Genomic DNA, 19,225 nt, shown 5'->3' with positions numbered 1-19,225 from the left:
TATTTTGTGTATGGAGAGGGTGGTACATATGAGAGGATATATGAATCTATTAAACCCAATTTTAAACCTAATTTTCAGATCCTTTCTTATCCGTATACAGCCATTAACCAGGTAGAAAAGAGCAAAAAAAGAAGGAAAATTAATTCTAAACATTTTATGTATATGCTAGTTTTTAATTTTCACATTGCCCCTATTAAATAAACAATAAACTCTAAACGGTAAACCAAAGCTGAGAGAAACTAAATAATTTCTCCAAAATCATCACTTAGTAATTAGTCAAGCAATTGTTTAATGCTATATTGGGTTGTTAAAAACAAGACAACAGACCTAAAATGGAGTTGCTTATGCTAAGCCCCATGTTACAAAACCAAGACATAATTACTGTTTCAGCTCTCCCAGAAATGGCACCTTAAACCAGATAATCAAGGATCACCTGATTAGCATTAATTAGGTAATCTGGGGATCCCTGGGTGGCACAGCGGTTTGGCGCCTGCCTTTGGCCCGGGGCGCGATCCTGGAGACCCGGGATCGAATCCCACGTCGGGCTCCCGGTGCATGGAGCCTGCTTCTCCCTCTGCCTGTGTCTCTGCGCCTCTCTCTCTCTCTCTCTCTCTCTCTCTCTCTCTCTCTGTGACTATCATAAATGAATAAAAAAAATTAAAAAAATAAATAAATAAAAAATAGTTAGGTAATCTGTCTGGTGACCTCTCCAGTTCCCTAAAGGAAAGTAACCTTACATAATCAGATAGCTTTTTGCCTACTGTAATTTCCATATTCCTGCTCCCTTCTCCCTACAAAAGGCTTTTATTTTGTATAGCAACTTAGAGCCCCTTTCGGTGTGATAGACGAATGCTGCCTGTTTCATGCATCATTGAAAGAAGCCAATAAGATCCTTAAAATGTACTCAGTTGAATTTTGCTTTTTAACAGATTGATTCTCAAGCCCAATGTTTTTGCTGTACCAGTGCTCATTTTTTTTTTTTTTTGGATTTTACAGATGAGTAAAGCGATTTTTTTAAAATAGAGATTTATCATACATTGCATTTTAAAGAGTAATGATATTTTTAAAAAATATCTATTAGAAATCCCATTTAAGAAAAAGATGGAGTTTTAATAAAAAAATTAGCATAGACATACATATAGAACAAAAGTAGTCATTTCCAAGAAAGTATAGTTGGAAATCTCTCTCTCTCTCTCTCTCTCTCACACACACAGAGACACACAGACACACACACACACCACATCATTCTAAAATTTATTTTCTTCATATTTCTGAAAATTTTCTTGTGGATCAGTATTTAGAAACCACTACAGTAGGCTAATAATTGACTTGGGACAATTAGCCAAGTGCTGTGCCATTTAATAGCCACCGTTTCTTTTGGATTAGTCACTAATCAGAGGGTGCTATTGTACTAGTCCAAATGACTGACTCCCTCTGGCCCTGTACTCTTATGCCCTGTGTTTGTTTACATATAGGTCAATTCTGTCTTTAAAAGTGTTTATTTTTCTTGGAGGTGGAGGGAATCATGGAAGAGGGAGTGAGCAGCCCTCCTTTTACCTACCTCTTTAAGAATGATGGTCAGAGTGAGAGTAGAGCTCCTGCAATTAGAATTAGAAATGCCAGCTTTCCCCTCTGGTTTATTGGGAGAAGGAAATAAATTTGCCAAGTGCCCCACAGAGTCTCCCAATGTGAAGTCCTATTTCAAATACTTACTGCCTGCTGCTATCTGAATTTCCATTTAAAAATAATTATCAAAACCATATGGGTTAAAAGGGTTGGGGGGAGTCTCAAAATGGAAATATGTAAATTGCAGCAACTTTGGCCTTTTGCATTTGGCTAAGTCTCCCCCAAGCCCAGAACTTCCCTCTGTGCCTTTTGCAGCATGGGTTCCCATGCTGCTACCCCCACCTAGGCATAGGCCACCCCTTTCTCTCCTTGTAATCCTGCACTACAGCTCTTAGCGGTAAACTTAGTTCTCTAGGTCCTAGTGGCTCTCCACTTCTCAGAATCATTTTAAGCTCTTCTCCTCCATGAAAAGTTGTTCCTACCTTCTGGGCCTACCACCAGGTAAAACCACAACTGACTCCTGTGTAACCCCAATGTGTCCTGTGTTAGCCTCAGTCAAAATCACAAACAAACAACCAAAAATCTTCTCACAAATCCACCTGGCTATTTGTTGTGACTGTGACCTACTTGATGGCAAGGAATAATTTCTCATCTCTATAACCCTAGCAACTATGTGTTACTTCACATATTCAGTACATGGTTATTGAATGAGTAGAAACTAACAGAAATTTGATTTAAGCTGTACAATAATTATATAATATATACAACATAACATATACTATATAATATTTAGTATATAATTACGCAATAATAAACTGACTTTCTGGAATATATTTTAAAGGATTTATTATGAATCCTCAAACCTGCTATTAGAAATCATACGTACAAGGTTTTTCACAAGCCATTTAAATATATGTAAGATATTAAACTATTTCTGTCAAAAAAACAAAATTTAACTTAGTAAATTTTAAAGATCTATGGGTTTTATTCAATGGTTCATGAATCAGAGAGCATTCTATCTAGTAAGTAGAAAGGAACACCCAACAGTTGTATAAAATGAAACACTTTCATGCAGAAGGAGTGGGACAAGAGAATTATACTAACAAAGAGCTACGGTGGCAAGGTCACCATTTTTTAGGGGATAACAGGGGTCTATCATGTGTTGACCAGTTAATTTTAATCGACTTAAGACTCCATTCCTGGGGGAGGCTGAAACTGTAATTAGGTTAAGTAATGATTCTGGGGCTTGGCATATGTGATTCCATATTGGCCCTTGCCTTGTCTTTAACATTTTTAACTAGACTTATTTATTCCATGACATAATATTTTTGGGCTAGGGTTACATGACTTAAAAACAAAAACTGGAAAGACAGTAATAATGAGTGTTAATCAGACGCTTGTTCCATAATGATACTAATGTCTTAATGTTTAGACATTGTGAAGGAATAGCTTTGGTGAGACAAGGACTACTTTTAGAGACTTAAAAGTAACACTACCAAATTTATGTATATTGTAATGATACTATGCATTTTTAATATAAATTTCTGACTTTTTCATATAAAATCTTATCACAATTTATCACTTGGTGGGTGATTGTTTTTATTTAATGTCCTAAACATAGATTATGTCTAAATCTGAATTAATATAAGTCCACATTTATCAATATGTGGCAACTAATCACCTGAAATGTGGCTAGTCTGATACAATGTTAGGATGAGATGTATATCAAGTTTTGAAAATTTATTAAAAAAAATGTAAACCATCTTATTAACATTTGTCTTATTATCATATGGTTTCACTTATAAGTGGAATATAAGAAATAGTGAAAGAGACCATGAAGGAAAAAAGGGAAACTGAGTGGGGAAAAATTAGAGAAGAAGACAAACTATGAGAGACTCCTCACTCTGGGAAAAAACAAAGGGTTGCAGAAGGGGAGGTGGGTAGGGGCATTAAGGAGGGCATGTGATGTGATGAGCACTAGGTATTATACTATATGTTGGCAAATTGAATTTAAATAAAATATTTTTAAAAACTTGATTATATATTAAAATGATAATATTTAGACTATACTGGGTTATATAAAAATTAATTTCAGTGGTTTACTTTTAATTATTTTTTAACATGGCTACTAGGATATTTAAAATTACATACACACCTCACATTTGTGAATTAGGTTGCATTTCTTTTGGACAGTGCTATTCTAGATAGGCTATGTAAATGGGCCACCTTCTGTGACTATTGGTGTGTTGTCCTTGAATCTTGGGTGCAAGCACATAGAGTGACAACATTCAATATCATTAACACATGCCTATGTTTATTTAGAATCTATTATGTAGCAGAGCCTGTGAAAAGCACTGGAAATGCAAGTTTGAAATAAGCAGTCATGATTCCTGCTGTCACAATATATAACATAGTGAGGAAGACAGATATTAAACAAAGACTTATTTGAATACCTAATATGACCAATGTGGTGCTTGGCACAGTAAGAGATATGAAAAAGTACATAAGTCAAACTATCCAGCTTCAAAGAATTTTCAAAGTAGTAAAAACATCTCCTAATAAAAAATGAAAATATTCATTCCGTAGTGTATTTTTTTCTCTGTTGATATTTTTCTCCTTGGATATTTAAAGCAGTCTGTATTTAACCACAGCTCTTTTAGAAGTGATAAATTCTAAGTATCTAGACCTTTGCCTTCCTCACTGTGTACCTTGGTGATTGAGCTGGTTGTATTGAAAAGATTGCTAGAATGGGCATGCAGAATCCTGAATGTTAGATGCGTGTTAGTCTTGAGTTAGCTATGCTATCTTAAAAAAAAAAAAAGAAAGAAAATAAAATTAATTTCCTTCTTTCAGCTTCATAACCTATTTCTGGTGAAAAGGGGTTGTTGGTCTAGGTGATTTCTATGTTAGTTAGAATGTTTGTTGCCCTAAGTGGAAGCCTCAAATTTGGTTAGTTGCTGGAGGTTTAATTATGGGTCCAATGAATTAAAATGTCCAAAATTCCTCCAATCTCCAAAAATATGCAAGGTTTGGTCCAGCAGCTTAACCAGGGACCAAACTTCCCTCCCTCTCTCCATCTGCCTGCTTCACTTTGAGACTCATTGATCCTCAAATGGCTGCCAGCACCTTTCTGTTTATACATCCAGCATAAGAGTGTGGCATTGACCTCAGCATTCTCAGTTCAAGTTCTTAGATTCTTCTTAGATTCTCTGGTTGGAGGAACTTAGATGATAATGCCCATCCATAAACCTAGCTCTGCAGATAAAACAGTACCCTGATGGGCTTAGTTTAGTTCTCATGTTCCATCTATGGAGCCAGGAATGAATTCAGTTTCTCTGAAATCATGTCGACCCCTAAACAGAAATTGCAGCCATTGTCAAGGTGAGAGGGAGGAGTGAAGGCAACCCACAAATGCTCCATAAGGCACCTGCATGATCTTGATGAAATTATGTTCATTCTGTGCTACTGCATTATCTCATCTACAAGATGATGAGAATACTGTCATACTTAGTGCACGCACGGGATTACCATGAGGGCAAAACAAAAGAGCCAGTGTGAAGGTTCCTAGCACAAAGCCTAACTTTCAGCAGACATTTACATAAAACTTTCAGACACTCATTCATTCTATTTGTCTATGAGTCTCTAAACCCCTCATTTCCCCATTCCTCACTGTATTTGTCCATAAAATATCAATATGAAAGCTTTCCTTTTGGCTTATTCCAAAAATTCTAATGAGAATTCATAGGCAACAAATGTAAATTGTGTGAAACTTTATGTATCAACATAATTTCATTAATTCTTTTGGAAGCTTAACTGCATTGGTCTGGGTGTTTGTTTTAGTGTGACTTAATGTCTAACGATACATCAGTTTCCCTACATTGACTAATTGCCATTTCCAGCAACACATCCTGAGAAAAATGTTTTCACAATATTCTGCAAACATGCACTGATTTATCCCTCTGAACTTCCTTGTAAACAACTTATCAAGCCTTCCAAATTCAGACTGTCATTAATAGAGTAGAAACAGTGTAGTAATTTTTTTGAACTGCTGATGTAGGGTAAACATCAAACATAAACACACACTCCTTTCTCTATATCTGTAAATGCACTGTAGATACACAAACATGTGATTCAAATCATATTGTTACAAAAATAACCGGAAAGTGCACGTTCATTTTCCTTGAATTCTGTAAATGAGCTTCAACTACGCATATTACTACCCATGGTGATTCTATTTCAAAATGTCTTTGAATTCATCTGCACTGAGATGACCTGACACCTCTTCAACTCAATATGTGCAAAAGGAAACTCAATTTTATCTCTCCCTTACCTGGTATTTTTCATGTTGCTTATTTCTATTAATGAGACCTCCATCCTCTCAAGTCTTAAGGCCTCAGAACTATCATTAACACCTGTCTTTTTCTTATAATAATATCCTATCCTATTACTTTAACCACTATATATATATATATATATATATATATGATAGGATATTATTAGGTTTGTTATATATATATATATATATATTACTTCCCTGGAATTTGTCAAATGAATCAGTGGATCCAGTTTCATGAAATGCCTGTATCTATGGCTTCCCTGGAATTTATATATATATAAATATATTACTTCCCTGGAATTTGTCAAATGAATCAGTGGATCCAGTTTCATGAAATGCCTGTATCTATGGCTGTTTGCTAATAGATCTTCCTGAATGAATCCTGGAAACTCTGCTTAATTCATCTTTTATTTTTAGATTTTATTTATTCATGAGAGACACACACACACAGAGAGAGAGGCAGAGACAGAGGCAGAGGGAGAAGCAGGTTGCATGTAGGGAGCCTGATGTGGGACTCGATCCCCAGACCGCGGGATAACGCTCTGAGCTGAAGGCAGATGCCCAACTGCTGAGCCACCCAGGCATCCTGATTCATCTTTATATTCTTAGCATTTAGCACAGTTTCTAACATGTAGTATATGCTCATTAAATATTAGTTGAAGTGACATTTGATTTATCCCAGTGCCCCCAGTTTCTCCGCATTCCAAATCAAACTGCATCTTGCTATCTGACTAATTTCCTCAAGGTACAGTTCTGTTCATATTACTCTTTTAATAAACACAATAAAAGGTAGCATTTGTTTGTAGCATTTGTTTAAAGCCTACTGTTTCAAGGTTATTCTTCTCAATAACCCTCTAGCAAGCTATCATTTCCATTTTCACTGAAAAAGTTGAGGTACAGTGAGGGGAGGACACAGATTGAGCTCACATAATTATCAAGGTGTAGGTATGTGTATAAATTCACATCTGTGTGACTCCAGAGATTGTGGTTTCCACCAGGCTATTTTGCCTTACTCTGCTCAAAAATTTCTGTAATGCCTCTCTAAAATGGTCTGCCCTTTTAGGACAAGAACAGATTGTTAAAGATCTAGGTTATCAGTGTCTACTGAGGCCTTGTTATTCAGAGTGAGGTGGGTAGAACAGCAGCCTGCCATTGCTCAGAGCTTGTTAGCGATCCTGAATTTCAGGCTTTAGCTCAGAACTACTGAACCAGAATCTCCATTTTAACAAGATCCCTCAAGTGATTTGTAAACACATGGAAGGTTCAGACTCTTATTTCAGGAAAACCCTGATCACTAGGTACTAGCATTGATTTACCAAAGGCAAACCTAGTCATGCTAACCTCACCTCAGCTCCTTCTTCCATAGGGTTATCGAAGACATTGCTTAAGGAGATAGGGTGATTTTAGCCAGGTGTTATATACCTATATAGAAACACTCTAATAATTCAGGGCATTTTTAATCATAACAGTCATTATAGTTTGTAATCACATATTTTGAGGTTGATTATTTGCTTATGAAACCGATGAGGTTAAAAGTTCTAATAGGCAGGGGTGCCTTTAGGTTCTCTGCACCATTGTTTCCCCAGCACCAAGCCCAGGACATGGTTGGGGTGCAATCTACTTGTGCTGAATAAATGAATATGGTATTGAATAATGACCTTGGGGACAAAACTTGGTCAAAACATGTGGGGTTACTGATAAGAATATTTTAGGTAAGGGATGAGGATTCAGATTGGAGGGAAATTTCTAGTGTTGTGTTACATGTCTCACTTCTGTTCCACACTTATTCTATCATTTCATCTAAGACATTCCAATTATATTTCCTAAGTTTGTACTTATGATCACCCTGGGGAAAGGTTGAATATGTTAGAGGACAGAATTAATGTCCAGTAAGATATTTAAAGACTGAAATGATGGTATGACTTATAAAATGAAATTTAATGTAACTAAATGTAATAGCATGCATTTTGGTGCCAAAGATCAGTGAAAAAATGGAGGAATTCTGGTTTTAGAAACATAAGTGAAAACACAGTTTTATATGGTACAATATCATTCAAAATAGTGGCATTACTCCTTATAAAAATTATTCTTTATATTATTATAAAGGATGAAATAAGAGAAGTGGAGCATCCAAAGTGAAGAAGATTGTAGTTGCCTATTTCAAGGCTCAATGAACTCTTCTGAAAAGAGCTAAATAGTCAAATTCTCATCTTTGTAGTCCATAAGTTCTTCTTTATCACAACTGCTAAATTCCTCTGTTGTCATGGGAAAGCTACTATAGGTAATAGGTAAACAGATGAATAATTGGGTTCTGATAAAATTTTTTATATACCCTGAATTTTAATTTCATGTAATTTTCTGAAATACTCTTTTTAAAATTTTTTTCAACTGTTTAAAAATGCAAAAACCATTCTAAGCTCATGAGCCATACAAAACCAGGCTAAATCTGGTCTATAGACCAAAAATTGGCAAACACTGCTCTACTCTATTATAGTCTGTGTCCACTTAGAATGTAGTTATTAGACACCTCCCATTTGGACAGAGATGGATAAATTGTTAGGTCTTCGAATGAGAATGAATCATTCCAATAAGACTGAAAGGTACTAGGGGCACCTGGGGGGCTCAGTTGGTTAGGTTTCCGAATCTGGATTTTGGCTCAGGTCATGGTCTCAGGGTTATGAGATCCAGCCCTGCATCAGGCTCTGTGCTCAGCAGGAAATCTGATGAAATTTTTTTTTCTCTCCCTTTATCCCCTCCTCCATCCCTGCACACACATGCTCTCGCTCTTTCTCAAACAAATAAATAAAATCCTTAAAAAAAAAAAAAACTAAAACAAAACCTGAAGAGTACTGCTACATGAAGAAAGTAAAAAGAAAATGGGTTAACTAGTTCAGGAAAGGACTTTGTACAAAGGACTTTGTACAGCATAGTTGCCACCTTCAAATAATTGGAAGTAAAATTTTTAAAAAATATGAAATAGAATTAGAGAGGCAGTATATCATTGCTTCTTCAGGTATAGAATTTAGCTTCAGAAAGGATTGAATTCATCATGGAATGTGTATGATATTTTGAACAATATACTAAGTATTTTCCTGCCCACACTCCTCACTTATAAATAAAAGAAAATTATAATACCTATCAATTAAATTAGCCTTTGTTATGTAAAACAAAAACAAAAACAAGCAAAGAAACAAAAACAATTGCACCAAAACTTAGCGGCTTGAAACAATAATCATATATTATTTCTCTGAATTCTGTATGTAAACTCTGCTATTTTTGCCTGGACTTCCACACATGACCACAAATGGCTACATTCAGCCAAGCATCAGCGAGGCTGGAATGTCTTCAATGGATTCACTTAATATTTGATAATGTGCTGACTATTGGGTGAGGTACCTGGGATCTTCTCCTTGTGCCCGGGGCCTCTCATTCTCCAATAATGTAGATTGTTTTTTTTATTTGATGACTTCAAGACAAGATTCTAATAGAGCAAAGGAAGATCATTCAGAGACTTTTGAGACCTCAAATACAAAATACACATAGTGTCACTTCATCACATATTTTTCAAAGGAAAATATGGGATTAGTCCAGATTTAAGAAGATGGGGAAAGAGCCTTCATCTCTGGATGATAGGGCCAGAACAGTTAAATTGCAGAGGGTGTGTCATAGGGATTGGTCATTAAATATGGTCATTAATCTACCACTCCTACTTAATGGGACATTGTGAGGGTTAAACAAGGTAACATTTGCAAAACACTTACCATAGTCAACCAACCCACAGTAATCATTTAATAAATAGTGACTGTATCATTCTGGATACAATAAGATGAAGAGAGAAAGGAAGAACACAAAATGTGAAATATTCCAGGTTGGAATGAACTGCTTCTGAGTGTAATGTCATCATGACAAGTATCAAGATTGGATGGATTAAAGAAGAAAAGACAACACTGGATATGTAGCTAGGTAAGGGGAATCCAAGATTCGTTCAATCTTCAAAATTGTTAACTGATTTTTTTCTGTTCATTGCATGAAATTGGTTGTCAGTGGGGCACAATTTAAAGAAGCAAAATATGTATGAGGAAATGTATATTAATCTTATTGCCGTTTTTTTAATTAACTTTATAGTATGACCATGGGAAATAATTATGAACTTAATCTGAGGGCAATTTTGAGATATTTGGCCTTTAAAAAAATAAAATGTATCCAGCTATTTTGGTTTGTATTCCTACATTTCCTTTACACATTTCCAGAAAGAAGAAGAGAGGATGTTATCCATAAAGTCTGTCTCAACATCATTTGGATTAAAAGATCAAGCATCGCAGTGTTTTAGAAAACAACTGGCACTTGAGAGAAAACCAATATTATCTAAAATATGAGAATAGTGGGCAGCCTGGGTGGCTCAGTGGTTTAGCACCACCTTCAGCCCAGGGCCTGATCCTGGAGACCCAGGATTGAGTCCCACATCAGGGCTCCCTGCATGGAGCCTGCTTCTCCCTCTCCCTGTGTCTCTGCCTCTCTCTCTCTCTCTCTCTCTGTCTCTCATAAATAGATAAATAAAATCTTAAAAATAGTAATAAATAAATAAAATATGAGAATAGTGAAGAAAGAGACAAAACAAACCTTCCTCTTCCTCTCTATGCTTATCTCCTCACTGCTGAGATGAGGAAAGAGTTCTCTGACAAACAAGATGATGATAGAGAAAGAGCTGAGTCATCCAACCCATGAATGGATTATAGAAAACAAGGCCAGACAGTTGTCTTACTGACTTTGGCCATACCTACTTTGAAAGGTTTAGTTGGCAGGATTCCTTGACATTTTTTCCATCTTTCACATTTACTTTTGGAGACCTCAGTTCACAAAGGGAAACATTACCTATTAAAGTATTGACAGAAAGCAATGCAGCCTTTTACTACAGAAATAAGTAAAAATGAATGAACCAGTAAATAAGTAAGTGACTTTGTTCTTCTAGGTATAGTCAGCTTTTCATGATGTGCTAGATATTTTTGTTTCTTTAAATTCATCCCTACCTTCAGATCAAAGAAGCTAATCTGTACAAACTATAACAACAGCATCTCTTTTCTTCTGGCTTCTGGGTGGCTTTAGCCAAAGAAGAATACAGGCAGGATACTGAAGAGAGGAAGGAAAGTGATTCTCCCTCTGCCATCCACTCTTATTGCTGTTATTAGCTAGGAAGCACAACAGTGACTCTTGTGATTTTCCTGTACCCATCCCACACCTTGGTAAATTGTTTCTTATTAAACATTCTTCAAATTACTTAATTTTAATGTGTCATTTCTTTTCTGATGATATGCATAGAGATCCTAAAATATCTTCTAGTCTATCCAAAACTAAAAATAATTTGTGACAACAAATGGAAACTAAAAGTAATCAACTACTACAGCTAACACTGAACCTATCAAACGCTTCATTCAAATATTTTCCATCATTTTTTAAAAACTATTTTTGAGTGTATCCTCATTGCTCAAAAGGCTGAGCCAGAATATGGTCAGGGTAAGCAGTTTATAACCTAGATGTGTAGATAGTCATTAATCAATCACACAAAGCAAATACACAATTTAAATTGTGGTGAGTTTAATTCATTGTGATGAATTGAATCTACCATGTAGAAAAGGCATGTTGTAGTATGAGAGTGTAACAGGGGCTCCTAGTGGTCTAGGGGTGAGGGAAACTTAGCCTGCAGAAATAATCAGAGATATGATGGATTGTAGGTATTAACTAAATATGGACGACTGGAAAGAAAATTGCAGGCAGGGAAAAAAACATACAAAAGTCTTACAGCAGAGATAAAAGAATACAGTCTAAGGACTAAAAGAAAGCTAGTGTGTCCAGAGTTCATAGGAAGTGAGATCACAATGCTGGATGAGGCTGATAGAGTAAATAGTGCCAAACCACAGAGGACATTGTGAATCATATTGAAGATTTTGGGGTTATATACAAAAAACAATGGAAACCTTCCGTTTAAATGAAGGAATGATGTGATTTGTATATTGAAAAAAATCTCCCTGTCTAAACTGTGGAGAATAGGCTGGAAGAGGGCAAAATGGAGGGAGCATTAATTAGAAACCTAGTACAATTCTCCAGGTGAGAAATAATGACAACTTAAATGAAATAAAGGATGAAAAAGAGAAAAAAAGATGATGTCTCTAAAACTTATCATTTAACCTAGATTTCGGGGAGATCAGATGTTGAGTTTTAGATATTGTTGAGTTTGAAGTGCTTTTCAAATATCAAAGTGAGATGCTAAGGTAGTTCTAGATAGAAGCCTAGAGCTCAGAAGAGAGTTCTGGGTTTCAGATACAAACTCAGAATTCATCTGTGTGTGGGAAGTCACCAAATCCAGATGCATAATTTAGATGCTAGAGGACAAAATTAGAGCTTGAGAAGAGGACAAAACCCTGAGAAGTCCCAATATATCCAATGGCTGAGTAAATGAATATAAGCATTCAGAGAGGACTGAAAAGGAGATTCCAAAAGATGGCAGTAAAACCAGCAGTAGTATCATAGAAGCTAAGAAAAGGGAGTTATAACAGTGATTAATGTGCATGAAAGAAAGGTAAAATGAGAACAACAACAACAAAATTCATTCTCTTTACCATTATTAGGTAATTGATGATGGGATAGAAACCATATTGAAATGAATAAAGGAAGAAGAAGCATAAAGTATAAATATAGGAAAATTGGTTCAATGCCTTTGGTATATAAGAAAGAATTCAGGGTCGGCTGAAAAGTGTGGCTGAAGGAGATTTATTTTTCAAGATGGAAAAACTTGAGTATTTTTAAACATCGATGAGAAAAATAACAGGTTAGAGGAAAATGTTGAATATGCCAAAAATTTGATAATGTAAAATTCAGAAAGGGTAAATGTGACAAGATCTGAAATATAACTGGAAAAGGGGATAGCTATTTTTAATATCATCAGATGCATAATGAAAAACTCACCTTATAAGAATAGACATAAAAGAACACGTATAGAACAAAAACAATTAGATATCTCAGAATTGAAAAATATCACAGCTATAAAATAATAAAATTGCCCAAAAGTGGACTTGACTCAGCTATTAATGCTCTGAAAGATTAAGAAGGATTCTTCCAGATAACAGTACAAAGAAACAAAGTGGAAAGAATAGAAGAAAAGTTAAGAGCTGTGGAGGACAGATACGTAATTTCTTCATCCACCTACTAGGAGTTCCAAAGGGAAGGATAGAAAAAATGGAAGGGAATCAATATTTGAAGAAATAATGGCTGAGAATTTTCTAGAAGTTATGAAAAACATGAATCCAGAGATTGTCTAGAGATCTACAGTATTTCAAATAGTGTTAAGTGAACACATGCACACATCTCAGTGAAAATTCAAAATATTAAGGCCACTTAGGAAGCTCTAAAAATGTACCAGAAGGAAATGATAGATTATCAACAAGAGTACCAATTGTTGTCATCTATCATTGAACTGGATTCTGAGGAAGAGAGGGATGTAAATAAAGCTTCTATTCTCTCAGCCTTTGCTAGATACTAAAAGATACTGACAGTTTCATAAAAAAAAAGCAATACATTAATCTGTGATAAATGATGGTCAAAAGATGCAAGCCAAGGATATGGAAGTACAATTTATACAATGCTCTAAATTTTAGGAAGTTGATTTTTTTTAATGCATTCAGAAATAGTTACTGAGAACTTCTCATGTGCAAAGCTCTACATGTGACCCTCAAGGTAAGTGACAAGAAGAATGATGTTTTCTGCCCTCGTGTAACTATAATCTAGGATATTTTCATTTTGTGTTACTGATCAGCTGTACAGTCTCTGTAAAAACATGATTAATGAAGGACACCCAGGTGGCTCAGTCAGTTAAGCATCTGCCTTCCACTCAGGTAATGATCCCAGGTTCTGAGATTGAGCCCCACATTGGGCTCCCTGCTCAATAGGGAACCTTTATTTCTCCCACGGTCTGCCCTTCCCCTGCTTGTGCTCTCTCACACTCTCTCTAATAAATAAATAAAATCTTTAAAAAACCCAAAACCATGGTTAATGACTTTACTGAATAGAAAATTAAGTCATTTTTCAATGTTTATAATCTAGATAAAGGAGAACATGGAATATGGCTTACATTGGATCACTGCCATCTTTAAGTGCTCATACACAGAGGCTCAATCTTGCAGCCCAACACATTCTAAACATCTTTGATTCACTTTCCATGTGAAATGCATCCTCTTAGATATGTTGTGGTATTGTCATTGGTCATCCCAGTATTATGCATTATTTACACAGACCTACGTGGGCCTGTGTAAAATTACTCAGTAAATATTTTTCAGCTCAAATTATATGACTGAAAACACAGATGAATTCGATAGTTCATTCAAATTGTTTTTTTCAAATAATCCAATCCACTCATTCTAAAATTTACCCCGTAGATCATAAAAAGCAGCTATCCCCTTATATTTGCATTGATCTATAATAAATTAATCAAGTACTCTTTATTGAGCATACATAGAATTGTGTCTGCACATATGCTTTGGGTATTATGCATCATATTGCACATCGTATACAATAATATGTGATTTAATCATCACTGTTTACTTTTGGTAGAATTAGAATCCAATCCAACTTGGTCATTAAGCCTCCTGCTTTTTTATACATTGTATTGCACTCCCAACTTTGCACTTTTCCAAGTGCTTTTGTAGTGTTTCTTATAATATGTGTGAAAATATTGTTAATTTCATTTTACCAAGAAACAAAATAATAATAAACTTGGTTTTATTAACTAACGCTTAATACCAATTGTTTGCTGTTTTGATTGTCTTTCAATTGTTTTTGTTCCTTGATATTTTTAAGACCATTTATTTTAGTTCTTGTCCTCACTTTCTTAGGGTAATGTGGTTACAAAAAGTAGAGAATACTCTCATTCATAACCATTTAAATAAATATTGGATTGAGTGTGCAAATTTTAAATAAATATCCTTAGTCTTATTTGTTTTAGAAAAGATGGAATCTCTCTCTCCTCTCTCTATCTAGATGCTACACAGTATACTTGGGGTCACCCCAAAATGTATAATTCTTTGAAAGAAAAAATGCATTTGCAAGCCAACTTTTTTCGCTATATCTAGCAGTGATCAGAATGGTTATATAAGGGGAGGGAAGATAACAAAAATAATAAAAAGTAAGGCTAAGAGAAGGCTTAGATATGGCTGAAACCTGTCAATCTTAGTCTAAGTTTCTTTTAACAAGGCAGTAGAGCCACTGAATACTATCTTCTCTCTGGTCCTTTTCTCCCTATAGAAGAGATTCTGTCCCAAGGCCTGGAATATAGCAACATGGAAAAGGATGCTTAGCCACCTTGTCCACTGCCCAGTGTGGCCAGGCACTACTCTAGCTTTGCTCTCCACAAAGACTCCTTCCTCTGTCCTTTGACAGTGATTGGCAGCTACAATGAGTTGTTGTGTCAAAGCTCCTGCAAGTCAATTATGAAAATGATGTGCACTTGCTTAAAGATGATTGTAAATTGCTTCTAGCTGATCAGAATAATGAGTCTCGGCAATGCTAATCAACTTTGGGCATATATAGCACCTTGTTTCTGCCGTTGTGTTAGCAGCTGCAACTAGTTCACGCAAATGAGAGTGTTTTCAAATTTCTTGTGGATTGAGGCAGGTTGTTCACAATGGAGACATTATTGGTGGAGGGAAGAGTTGGTCTCAAGGAGAGTGGGTGAAACAAAGCAACACTCATTTAGCATCAGTTGTACAATCCCTTATGTTTACCAGTCCCTTTTGGTTTAAGAGAGCAAGGAGGAAGCCAGTGGTGGCTAGAACCAAGTCCTTTTCATATGTATATTTTATCATTCTATCTTCATGGATGCACTATGAAGGGGCTGTTTTGAGCCCCATAAAATAAAATGAACACACTGCTCTAGGAAATGCTCAGCATTGCATAGCCAATGGATGAGGAAGAGTTCAGATGTTGCCTAATTGATTTCAAAGGTCAGTCTAATTACCAGTGTTACCTAAATATTATCTACAGACCTCCTCCTGCTTTAGCCTCTCCCTTATATACAAGTTTAAGGCTCAGCTTCCATGGCTTGCCCCCACATAATCTCAGTGAGAAACTCAGGGGATATTGAAAATAGGTCCCATGGAGGTACATTTCTAACAAACAATTCTAGGTTGTATTCCTGCACATTGAAGTTTAATAGCAACTTCACCTCACCTTGACTATTCCTGCTTTCTTTTGGAATTCTGTACCACCACAGGTATTTCAATTCATCACAAAGATTTACAAATCTGTTTTTTATTTACTCTGTCTCAGCGGTTTTATTTTGTTTTTCCTTTAGAAATTGGAAAAATGTCATCTCCGTTTATTGATTCATAACTTTGAATTTTTGCACATCTTCTCTCCTAAAAATCACTCTGTGATTCCTTTTACTCAAATTGTTTAAGTGGCTTAGAAGAAGGATAAGGTGAGCTGACATAAGCCACAATGCCATAGAGTGCAGTGTGCCTTGTCCAGAAAGGCATAGAGGGGAGAAGATAGCACTAGAGGTCAAAGAATGGATTCTAACATTGTACTTTTATTCTCTCACTAGTTAACTCCATGACTTTGTTATCATTTGTTCCCCTATGTTTTTCCTAATAATAATAGGAAGTGTAATTAATTGAGATCACAAAATTAACTTCTTTTCCTACTTAAAATGCAGTATGGGCACATAAAAGTCAATTCAAAAATAGTTTTGCCAGGCCTCAAAATGTTAAACATAGAGATACTAGACAATTAAACTCCAAGTTATATACCCAAGAGAAAAAAAATATGTCTACTCAAAAACTTATACACATTATTCATTATATCCAAAAAATGGAAATAACCCAAATGTAATCAATGATAAATGGATAAACATGATGTATCCATACATTGGAATATTATTTGGCAATAAAAAAGAATGTATACAGATTCCAGATACAATATGGAGGAGCTTTGCAAACATCATGCTAAGTGAAAGAAGCCCATTACAGAAGACCACAAACTATATGATCCTATGTATATACAATGTCTAGGATAAGCAAATCCATATAGACGGAAAGTATATTAATGATTGCCTAGGGAGGGGTGGAGATGCAGAGTGACTGTTAATGGGCATGATTTTTTTTTGAGAGGCAGTGTGGGGGTGATGTAAATGTTCTAAAATTGACAATGGTAATGACTGCACAGTTATGAATACACTAAGAACTATTTAACTGCATAATTTATTTATTTTTTTAAATTTTTTAAAATTTTTATTTATTTATGATAGTCACACAGAGAGAGAGAGGCAGAGACATAGGCAGAGGGAGAAGCAGGCTCCATGCACCGGGAGCCTGACGTGGGATTCGATCCCGGGTCTCCAGGATCGCGCCCTGGGCCAAAGGCAAGCGCTAAACCGCTGCGCCACCCAGGGATCCCTAACTGCATAATTTAAAGGGGCAAATTGCATGACATGTTAACTGTACCTCAATGAAATTACTAAAAAAAAGTGAGGTATTAGAAAATCATAAATTAAGCTAGTGCCTAAGTTGTATTTACTCAAAGCAGTTCACAGCATCTTTTGTTGTTTTTAGACTGGAAATTCAAAGTGGAGCAACATTCAGTACTTCTGAATGGTGAGATAAGTGAGGAAGTTTCTATGCTAACAAAAAAATTGGAAGCACTATATGGGGTTTTGGAATCTACATCCACCAGTACTAATATGATGTAGATCAGTTTTTGAATACAATAATAAAGGAAAATGGAGAGGGTAAATCTGGCATGGTGCATGCTGGGTGGATTGAAGAAGGGAGGGTTTAGCAGCAAGAAGAAAAACTTACCCATCATTTTCAGTAACCCAGTCATTGAATGAGAAGGTTCCATCTACATCCCTAAAATCCATTTTTTCTCAGAAATCCCTTTTGCAATTTGGAACAAACTAGCTATCATGATAATCTCATCTGCCCTGCAGGTACATAGTTTTGGTACAAAGGGGAAGGACTAAATATCATTTTTTTATTTACTTCCAGGCTTCAGACCCTAATTCTATGGCATGGGTATCTCACAGATTCTGTTTCTCTGCCAAGATCAACAGGGATGATCAGCCTTGCTCTGGGAATATGAGTTTGATGTTTGGGTTGCATGACCTGTAAGTCTGAACTGTTTTGTCTGATTCTGCTTGCAAGCTCTTTAATTCCTTTTGACTCTTCACACTGCTCAAATCCCTGTGGCAGAGCTCAAATCCTATCTGGTAAATCTCATCAACCACTGGGACACCCCTGCATATTTTCTTGAGTGTAATGTCTAATAATCTCTAGCATTAATCTAAAGAAACATCTCCTTATCCAGCCTCTACTCTTATTAAGAAATGATGCTGTTGTTGAAGCTGTAAGAGATGATGGAGATTAACATTAGCCCAATACTAGATATTTATTCGTTTGACATTTCATTGGATGCCTAAAATAACCTTATATGGTAGATATTATACCCTTTACTTTATAGATAATGGGGCTAAGTTTCTGAGAGGCTAAATAATTTGCTTACAGTTACATAATTAAGAAATGAAGAGGGGATAGAGTTCAAGTCTAGGTTTATCTAATTGTAAAATGTAGTTTTCCCAATTTCATATTGATTTAGGCTTATTGGCAAGCTTCAGACAAGCTCACAACACTCTTAAATTTCTACAAGAAGTCTTAGCAAATTGTGGTTCAGATAGTAGGAACGTCATGAATAAAAATTTTATCACTGAAAGGAAAACTAACATTGGTAAAGTACTGATGAGATACCAGGTGATTTCACGTATGTAACAACAGGGCGTGAACATCATGCCTTAGTTTAGGTTACAGGTGGGGGAAATGAGACACACAATATAGCAAACTAACTTGGTAGCGTTTTCTTGACTTCAAGGTGGTATTTTGTCTGTCCCTGGATTCTGTGCTCTTCCCAATATCCTTGTGGCATATTTAGAAAAGGAATGAAAAGAAAGACTCTTGAGCTGGAAAAGAAGGAATTAACAAATTTAAGCAAGACCACAGAAGTTAATAAGTTCATATTTCCAAGGATTTTAAAGACCAATGTTAAGAGCTTGAATTCAAAATTATGCATATCCTTTTCAAGAAATAGAGGGTTTAATCTGCCAGATAGTGAATTTGTTTGTATGAAACTTATGTTGTGCTCACTACATCCAGGAGGTCTTTTGCCATGCTCTCCTTCTTCTTTATTGCATATATTTCTTTGTAGCAGATACTGGAGTAATTGAAAGCTGGATATAACATTCAGAGCTATGTAACACTTGGAACCATGGAGATAAGAGGTGAGATT

This window comes from Nyctereutes procyonoides, unplaced genomic scaffold (genome assembly GCF_905146905.1).
Source record: "Nyctereutes procyonoides isolate TBG_1078 unplaced genomic scaffold, NYPRO_anot_genome, whole genome shotgun sequence".
NCBI lineage: Eukaryota > Metazoa > Chordata > Mammalia > Carnivora > Canidae > Nyctereutes > Nyctereutes procyonoides.
This window is presented reverse-complemented; position numbering follows the sequence as displayed.